This window comes from Belonocnema kinseyi, chromosome 1 (assembly GCF_010883055.1).
Source record: "Belonocnema kinseyi isolate 2016_QV_RU_SX_M_011 chromosome 1, B_treatae_v1, whole genome shotgun sequence".
Classification (NCBI taxonomy): Eukaryota; Metazoa; Arthropoda; class Insecta; order Hymenoptera; family Cynipidae; genus Belonocnema; species Belonocnema kinseyi.
Genome location: NC_046657.1, coordinates 71309349 through 71319622, shown reverse-complemented (window position 1 = coordinate 71319622; position 10274 = coordinate 71309349). Strand labels below are relative to the sequence as shown.

Sequence of the window (10274 nt, the reverse complement as noted above, 5' to 3'; positions counted from 1 at the left end):
TTTTTTGAATTTGAAATTTGAAATTTTTTCACTGAAATTTTTCATCTTTTCAACTTCGGATCATCAAAGACAACTGAAAATCTCACAGCCTCCGTGGCGCAATGGTTAGCGCGTTCGGCTGTTAACCGAAAGGTTGGTGGTTCGAGCCCAGCCGGGGGCGACTTTTTTAAATCACAAATTTGCAAACTTATTTTTTCATCTTTAAGCATTTATGTAATTAGAGCTTATCAAAAACAGTTGACACATTTCACAGCCTCCGTGACGCCATGGCTAGCGCGTTCGGCTGTTAACCGAAAGGTTGATGGTTCGAGCCCACCCGGGGGCGACTTTTTTACGTTTGTATTGTTTTCTATAATCCTTTGGGTAATCATACCTGATATTATTAGCAAATTATTTTTGTCCTAATTTCGGAAAAAATAAAATGCTTTTGTGAAAAAACTAAATTAATCAGTTTGAAAATCCTGAATGCACTTTTCTTCTAAAATTAAGATTACTTCTTTTTCACCAATTTTATTTTTTTTACACTTTTACTCTTTGCAATATTTTTTCAGTTTAAAAGATGGAATAAGTTAAATATACACAAAGAAATTTAATTTTTGACCGAAAAAATGTTATTTTCAAACAGAACAAATTTGTTAATAAAAAAAGGATAGTAATAATAATTTCAATCAAATTGTTCAATTTTCAACAAAAAAGCTAATGTTCAAAAGAAACAAACTAATTTTTTACCAAACAGTTGCATGTTTTAACAAAGAAGAATGAAATTTCTACCAATAGAGATGAAATTTCAAATGAAAAATAAGAATTTAAAAAAAATTAACATAAATTTTCAACCAAATAATTGAATATTTAAACTAAAAAAGGAACTCTTTCAACAAAAAATGTGATCATTAAATTTTAATTTAAAAAAATTAATTGTCAACTAATATGAAAAAATTCAACAAAATCGCTAATTTCGTAACGAAGAGAATGAATCTTCTGTAAAAAAAAAACGAAATTTTAAACAAAAATTTCAATTTTGAAGTGGAAAAGGTCAATTTTCTACCAAAGTAGAATATTTCAATTTTCAGTTGAAAACATTAATTAAAAAAAAAAACGAATTTTTAATTTTCAATTTTAACAAGGCAGTTTCATTTTTAACAAAAAATATAAAATTTTTAAAAAGGAGATTAACTTTCAAATCGAGAAGACGAATTTTCAACCAATTAAAAGAATTCTTAACTAACTAGATGAATTTTTTAACGTAAAAATTTTTATTTTTAACCAAAAATGGAATAGTTAAATTATCATTTATAACATTTTTTTCAAACAAAAAAATGAATTTAATAGAAAACAGTTGAATTTTCGAAAATAAATTAAATTTTCAACGAAATATTTAAATTTTCAATTAAAAAATTACCTTTTTTACTAGAAAAAAAATGAATAAAGTAAATTAATTTTCAATCAGAGATTAATTCTCATGAAAAATTATTAATCTTTAAACAACAAAAAAAATACATTTTTAAGAAAGTAGTTCAACTTTCTCCCACCATTTCGATATTTTAAACCAAAAATTTTTAATTTTTAATTAAATATAGCTTAAATTTTTCATCATACATGACGTAATTAGTTCAAGTTTTTAAAAAAAGAGTTGAATTTTCCACCATATTCTTAAATTTTTCAATCGATAATATGAATTTTCTATAAAATAGTTTAATTTTCAGCCTGAAAACGTGAATTTTCAAGAAAAAATGCATTTTTAACAAAAACACATTAAATTTTAACGAGGCAGTTCCATTATTAACAAAAAAAAATAGATCGTTTCTATCAAACCAAATACATTTTTAAATCAAAATGATGAATTTTTAATAATATATTAACCAAATAGTTGAATTTTTAAACTAAAAACGTGATTGTTTTAATCAAAAATGGAATAGTGAAATTTTAATTTAAAAAAATTAATTTTCAATTTTAAAAACGAATTTTAAACCAAATAGTTTAATCAGGTTTAATTTTCACTTAAATAAATAAAATTTTTTTAAATCAACACAGTACTTCAATTTTCAATCAAGGAGTTAATACTTCAAAAATTCAAACAAAAAAGATTTTAATTTTGAATCAAAATTAGTTTCCAACAAAATACATTAATTTTCCATCAAACAGTTGAATTTTCTACCAAATTCTTTTGACTCGATAATAAGAATATTCTACAAATTAGTTGAATTTCTAACACAAAAACGACATATTTTGACAAAAACTTTAATTTTCAACTGAAACAGAAAAGTTATTGAACAAAGCAGATCATTTTTTTAAGAAACACATTTTCGAGCAAATAGTTAAATTTTCAGTTAAAAAAATTAAATGTAAAAAAAATGATTTTTCAACAAAGCAGTACATTTTTCAACCAAACAGATAAATTTCAATCTAAAATGATGAATCTTCCGCCAAATAAAAAGGAATGTCTAAGAAAGTAGTTCAACTCTACAACCAAGGTTTTAATATTTTAAAAAATTATTCTTAATGAAAAACAGTTAAATTTTTCAAAATAACCAAATAATTTAGTTTCGAACATAAAATAATAAATTTTCAGTAAAAAATGTAAGAGTTAAACTTTCAATTAAAAAAATTTAGCAAAGTAGTTAAATTTTTGAACCCGAAAATTCACATTTCTGCCAAAAATGGAATAGTTAAATTTTTATTGAAAAAATAAATTCAATTAAAAAAAACGAATTTTCAATCAGATATTTAAATAATAAATTCAAAAAATAATGATTTCTAAACAAACAAAAGAAACCATTTTTCAAGTTTCGAACAAATAGTTAAATTTTTAATAAATAAGTTAATTTTCAACTAAAATAGATTCATTTTTAATCCCAAAGTTGCATTATTGAATAAAAAAGAATAAACAATTTCCCATTTACAATGTTTCCAATTGAATAACTTTAAAAGGAAACCCCTTAAATTTGGGAAATTGCATATTGCAGCTTTAAAACATAAATAATATATATTTTATTCTGTTTATGTTTCATCAGCCAATTTTATATTAGGGTGTCGGGAATGAAACAATTTTAAACTCTTAATAGTAAAACAATTTTAAATTCAAATCATTTTCAATTAAAAAATTAATGATGGGTTTTATAATTTAATTACATTAATTAATATGACTTCATTTAATTTACTTCAATTTTATTCATTAAGATATTGATTGAAATATGTATTAAATTGAAGTTTTCACATTAACTTTCATCACTTTTTATACTATGTTTCAGCAATCTTTTTAGATTAAACTTTGAGGCCTTTGATTACCCCACAACAAAATTAATTCAAATTACATAATATAATATAAGAAATATAATAAGAAAGATAATATAAGAAAGACTAAAATAAATCAAAAAATAAAGAATAGAAAAATAAAAAAATTATAAACTTTTTAATATGCTCAGAAGAATGTAAGGGAATTCAAAAGAATTAAAATAAATTGTAAAAATTGAAAAGGAATCGAAAAACTCCATTTATTTCAGTAATGTGTGAGAAAATTTAGAAGAATTTAGGAGAAATGAGAAGAATTCGATAAAATTAAAAAAAAATCAAGCTGAATTTAAAAGTGAATCAAGTGAATTGAAAAAAGTTTAAAAATATGGATTTTTTGTGATTCATTCCAGAGAATGTAAAAGAATTCAGGGTAAATTAATAAGAATTCAGGATGAATTAAAAAAAATTCAAATTATTGATAACCTTACGAATTTCTAACCGAAATGGTGACTAATAACTACAAAAAAATTCAAAAGAAATTAAAAAATTGAAAAAAAAAATTGATAAAAAAAATCGAAAAATCCATTTTATTCAATAAAAGTTAAGTAAATTTATCAAAGAATTTGATGACATGCATAACAATTTAAGGTGAGTTAATAAGACTTCAAAATGAATGAAACAAAATATATACTTTTTAAATACATTGATTTGAGTAAAATTGAGTGAACTTAGAAGAACTCAAAAGTATTTAAAAGTATTGAGGATAAATTAATGAGAATTCAAAACGAATTCGGAAAAAATTGCCAAAGATATTTGAAAATCTCTTCAAATCTTTGAAAGCCTACGGAATAAAAAATTTTATGTATTTTTTTTTAATGGCGTAAAATATTTTAAATAGCCAACATTTTTTTTAAATACCTTTTTAGTTGTTAAAAGACCAATAATATGTGTAAAAAAAGGAGTTTAAAAATTCCAAAGAATATAAAAGAATTCCAAAGAATTCCAAAAGATAATTTTAAATCTCTTCAAATCTTTGAAAACACAATACCTCACTTCTCGTAAATAAATTCTTTGAGACCCACTAAAATGTTATATGATCCCGTAAAATTCTATGATATTTGCTGAAATCCTGGAAAATTTTGTTAAAATACTTTAGAATATCCATATCTTCCGAAATTGTAGAAAATTCTTTATCTTAAAATATTTCAAACACTTCGAAACAACTTCAAATAATTAAAAGCTCGTGAAAATGCCTTAGAGGTTTTAAAAATACCCTGATATCTTAAAAATTCGTTCAAATTATTTAATTCTATTAAAAATTTCTCGGGATCTTTAAAAATACCCAGGAATATTTCAAAAGAATTTAAGACAATTCAGAAATAGGTATAGACTTAAACTCAACAGTGATTATTAACCCATGAGTTAATTTATTAAAAGAAAAGTGACTAATGTGAACTTTTCATTTAAAAAAGTGACTAAGAATTGATTTGAGAAAAAAGTGACTAATAGTCAATTCTTATAAATAAAATAAATAAAAGAATAAAGAAAAATAAGAATATACAAAAGTAAAAGAAAAAATAATAATATAAAAGAGACTAAACGAAAGGATAAATAAAAAACAAAAGAATAAATTGAAAACAAATAAAAACATGAACGAAGTACTGAATAAAGAATAAAGAAGAATAAATAAAAGAATAAAGGAAAATAAATGAATAATTAAAGAAGAAAAAAGAATATACAAAAGAAAAAAGAAAAAAAGTCTAAATAGAAGTGTAAATAACAGAATAGATAGAGAATAATGAAGAGAATAAACGGTATAATAAAGGAATAAATAAAGAGTAGAGAAGAATGAATGAAACAATTAATAAATGAAAAATAATCAAAAGAATAAACAAGAATAGAAGAATAAATAAAAGAAAAGGATCAATAAAGCAAGACAAACCTTCCTGTCCTTTTCTTTCAACGAATAGGTAAGATGCTCCCTCTCTATTAACTCTAAAAATTTCAAGAGCCTCCGTGGCGCAATGGCTAGCGCGTTCGGCTGTTAACCGAAAGGTTGGTGGTTCGAGCCCACCCGGGGGCGAATTTTTTTTTTACATTTATATTGAATTTTTTTTTAAGTTCGTTCAGCCATTCCTACCTGCCCTTATACACGATTTTTTTTGCCCTAATTCCAGACGAAATATAAGCTATCTCTTCGAGAAAAATAAATTTAATAAATTACTCAGCAATGATGATTCATGAATGTGTAAATAAAAAGAGGAAAATATTGTAGAAAGGAAAAACTTATATTGAGAAGTAAGTGTTCAAAACTTCGAACCAGCTGCAAATAAAATATAAAAAAATGTTTTTGGTAAAAAAAACTGTTGACCCCGACGTGATTTGAACACGCAACCTTCTGATCTGGAGTCAGACGCGCTACCGTTGCGCCACGGAGTCATATGACTTTACTTGCCTCAGCGCAGGTGAAATCGCTTTGCGAATTAATTGCAAAAATGACGTGTTTGCAAGCGTCAAAGCGAGCTATATTTTTAGTAGGAAAAAAAAAGGAAACAAATTTAAGGAAAATTGTTTTCGATTTTGCAATCTGCAATTATTTTACAATATATAATAAGTTATTTAATGTAAATTGTACAATCTACAATAAATTATTGAAAATAATTTGCACAGCTTCAAATTATTATTTATAGTAATAATATAAATGATATAAAAATTATATTATTTAGTATAAATTGTAAAATTTGTATGCAGAAATGACGTACTTGCAAGTATCTAAACATTAATATTTTTAGTATAATTTTTAGACAAAAAGGAAACATTTTTCAAATGTATATTATAATCCAGAAGAAATTTTACGTCCTGGAATAAATTGTACAGTTCAGAATAAATTATAGATCCTAAAAAAAATAGTACGATTTAGAATAAATTTTACAGTTTAGAATAGGTTATACAATCTAGAATAACTGGTAAAATTTAGAATAAATTCAACTAGACCCAATGTTTGAGGAAACAATATTTTTCGATTGTACAATCCAGGAGAAATTGCATATTCTAGAAAAATGGTACAATATAAAATAAATTGTACAATCCAGGATAAATTAAAAATTTAGAATAAATAATACAATCTAGAATAAATACTACCACCTAGAATAATTTGTACAATATATTCTATATTATAGAAATAAATACAATCAAGTACAATCTAGAATATATTATACAGTCTATAATAAATTGAGGGATTTACAAAAAAATTGAACAATCTGCACTAAATTATACCACCAACAATAAATTTTACAATCAGAGAGGGCACAATCTATAATAAATTGTAGAATTTTAAATTGTACAGTCTATATTAAATTGTACAATAAACAATTAATTTACAGTCCAAAATAAATTGTAAAATTTAGAATAAATTTTAATATCAACAATAAATTATAAAAGTTACAATAAATGATACAATCTACATTAAATTATACAATCAACAATAAATTGTACAATCTACAATAAAATGTAAAATTTATAATAAATTTAAGAATTTACAATAATTTATACAATCCAGAATGACTTGTAGAATGTAGAATGAATTGTAGAATTTAAAATACATTGTATAATCTAGAATAATTGCAAAATCAGATATGGTAAAATCTAAAATAAATAATGAAATTTACAATAAATGATACAATCAAAATTAAATTATACCATCAACATTCAAATCTACAATCCACAATAAAATGTAAAATTTACAATAAAATTCATAATTTGCGATAAGTTATATAATCGAGAATCAATTGTACAATTTGAAAAATATTGTATAAGTTACAAAAAATTGTTCAAGCTACAATCAAATGTAGAATTTACAATATATTTCAGAATTTACAATCAATTATATAATCAAAACTAAATTTCTCAATCTAGAATAAATTAGATAATTCAGAATACGTTGCATAACCCAGAATAACTTGTCAAATTCAGAATACATAACATAATCAAAAATGAACTATACAATCAGAGGGTGTAATCTAAAATAAATGATAAAATTTTCAATAAATTGTTCAAGCTAAAATAAAATGTAAAATTTACAATAAATTATATAATCGAGAATCAATTGTACAATTTGAAAAATATTGTATAATTTACAATAAATTGTTCAAGCTACAATAAAATGTCAAATTTACGATAAATGTCAGAATTTACAATCAATTATATAATCGAGAATAAATTGTACAATTTAAAAGATATTGTATAATTTACAATAAATTGTTCAAGCTACAATAAAATGTAAAATTTACAATATATTTCAGAATTTACAATCAATTATATAATCAAAACTAAATTTCTCAATCTAGAATAAATTAGATAATTCAGAATACGTTGCATAACCCAGAATAACTTGTCAAATTCAGAATACATAACATAATCCAAAATGAACTATACAATTAGAGGGTGTAATCTAAAATAAATGATAAAATTTACAATAAATTGTTCAAGCCAAAATAAAATGTAAAATTTACAATAAATTGTTCAAGCTACAATAAAATGTAAAATTTACAATAAATTTCAGAATTTACAGTCAATTATATAATCGAGAATAAATTGTACAATTTGAAAAATATTGTATAATTTACAATAAATTATTCAAACTACAATAAAATGTAAAATTTACAATATATCTCAGAATTTACAATAAATTATATAATCGAGAATCAATTGTACAAATTGAAAAATATTTATAATTTACAATAAATTGTTTAAGCTACAATAAAATGTAAAATTTACAATATATTTCAGAATTTACAATCAATTATAAAATCGAAAATAAATTTCTCAATCCAGAATAAATTGTACAATCTAGAATAAATTAGACAATTCAGAATACGTTGCATAACCCAGAATAACTTGTCAAATTCAGAATACATAACATAATCCAGAATGAACTATACAATCGTAGAGGATGTAATCTAAAATAAATGATAAAATTTACAATAAATTGTACAAGCTACAATAAAATGTAAAATTTACAATAAATTTCAGAATTTACAATACAGTAAAAAATCGAGAAAAATTTGCACAATCTACAATACATTGTAAAAAATGGTATTAAATTGAGAAATTTACAATTAATTATACAATCTAGAATACATTGCACAATCTACATTAAATCGCACGGTATGAAATAAATGGTATAATCCAGAGTAAACTACACAATCAGAGAGAATAAAATCTTCAATGAATTCTACAACTTATAATAGATCTCAAAATTTAAAATAAATTATGCAATCAGAATAAATTGTACATTCTACAATAGATTGTTTAATTTATAATAAATTGTACAAGCAGTAATAAATTGTGAAATGCACAATGAATTTCAGAATTTACAATAAATTATACAATCCAGAATATATTTTGCAATCTGGTATAAATTGTACAATCTAATATAATTTTAGAATTAAAAATTAATCAAACAATCCAGAATAAATTGTACAATTAACAATAAATTGATGAATGTACAATAAATGATATAATCAAGAATAAATTTTACAATCTAAAATAAAATTTAAAACTTATAATAAATTGTGGAATTCAAAATATAATATACAATCCAGAATACATTTTGCAATCTGGAATAAATTGTACAGACTACAATAAATGATAAAATTTGTATTAAATTTTAGAATTTAAATCAATTATACAATCTAGAATACATTCCACAATCCAGAGTAAACTATACAATCAGAGAGAATAAAATCTTCAATGAATTTTAGAACTTGTAATAGATCTCAAAATTTACAACAAATTATACAATCCAGAATAAATTGTACAATCTGCAATAGATTGTTTAATTTACAATAAATTGTTCAATCAATAATAAGTTGTGAAATACACAGTAAATTTCAGAATAAAAAATAAATTACACAATCCAGAAAAAATTTAACAACCTACAATAAATTGTAGAATTTATAACAAATTATACAATCCAGAATACATTTGGCAATCTGGTATAAATTGTACAGTCTGCAATAAATTATGAAATTTACAATAAATTGTACAATGAACATAAAATTGTACAAACTAACATAATTCTAGAATTAAGAATTAATCAAACAATCCAGAATAAATTGTAAAATTGATAATAAATTGTAGAATATACAATAAATTTTACAATCCAGAATAAATTGCATAATCTAGAATAAATTGTTAAATCTGGAATACATTGTACAATCTGCAACAAATTATAAAATTTACAATAAATTGTACAATCTAACGTAATTTTAGAATTAAAAATTAATCAAACAATCCAGAATAAATTGTGAAATTGATAATAAATTGTAGAATGTACAATAAATTATAAAATCCATAATAAATTGTACAATTAACAATAAATTAAGCAGTGTAAAATAAATTCGACAATCCAGAATAAACTGGACACTCAGAGAGGGTACAATGTGCAATAAATTATAAAATTTATAATAAATTATACAATCTATAATAAATTTTACAATCTATAATAAATTGTACAGTATGTAATAATTTGTAGAATCAAAAATACATTACATACTATAGAATGAACTATACAATCAGAGAGGGTGTAATCTACAATAAATTATAAAATTTACAATAAATTGTCCAAGCTACAATAAAACGTAAAATTTACAATAAATTTCAAAATTTAAAATACAGTGAAAAATCGAGAATAAATTGCACAATCTACAATAAATGGTAAAAATTTGTATTAACCCTTAAACGGCCAAAACGCCACTACCGGAACACTGCTTTTCAACGGCCAATAACTAAGACTATTCGACACTAGAAAAAATTGAGACACATATGTTTTTATTGCTTAAGATCTCCTCTTTAAGACGGTGCCAATGAAATTCCTCAAAAAATTTATTTATTAACCCAAAATGCAGTTTAAACAACAAAAAAACGTGATTTTTCGTGCCTTTTTTTTGTGAATCATTTTCCAAAGCTTTTCGAGTCTGTAATTAACCTGGAATCTCACTAACCGGTGGAATAAATGTCTAAACTTTGAGAATCCATGGTTC

The 10274-nt window shown here is 22.8% G+C and overlaps 1 protein-coding gene and 4 non-coding genes across 9 annotated transcripts in view; 3 read left to right on the top strand and 2 right to left on the bottom strand.

Moving 5' to 3' along the window:
* The window catches only part of LOC117176475 (serine/threonine-protein kinase S6KL), a 150417-nt gene that overhangs the window by 113314 nt on the left and 26829 nt on the right, over positions 1-10274 (bottom strand). The window lies entirely within an intron of this gene.
* Trnan-guu lies at positions 88-160 on the top strand. Its single transcript has one exon. It is a non-coding gene; the product is annotated as a tRNA-Asn (tRNA).
* Positions 253-325, top strand: Trnan-guu. Its single transcript has one exon. It is a non-coding gene; the product is annotated as a tRNA-Asn (tRNA).
* Trnan-guu lies at positions 5242-5314 on the top strand. Its single transcript has one exon. It is a non-coding gene; the product is annotated as a tRNA-Asn (tRNA).
* Trnaw-cca lies at positions 5599-5670 on the bottom strand. The gene has a single exon. It is a non-coding gene; the product is annotated as a tRNA-Trp (tRNA).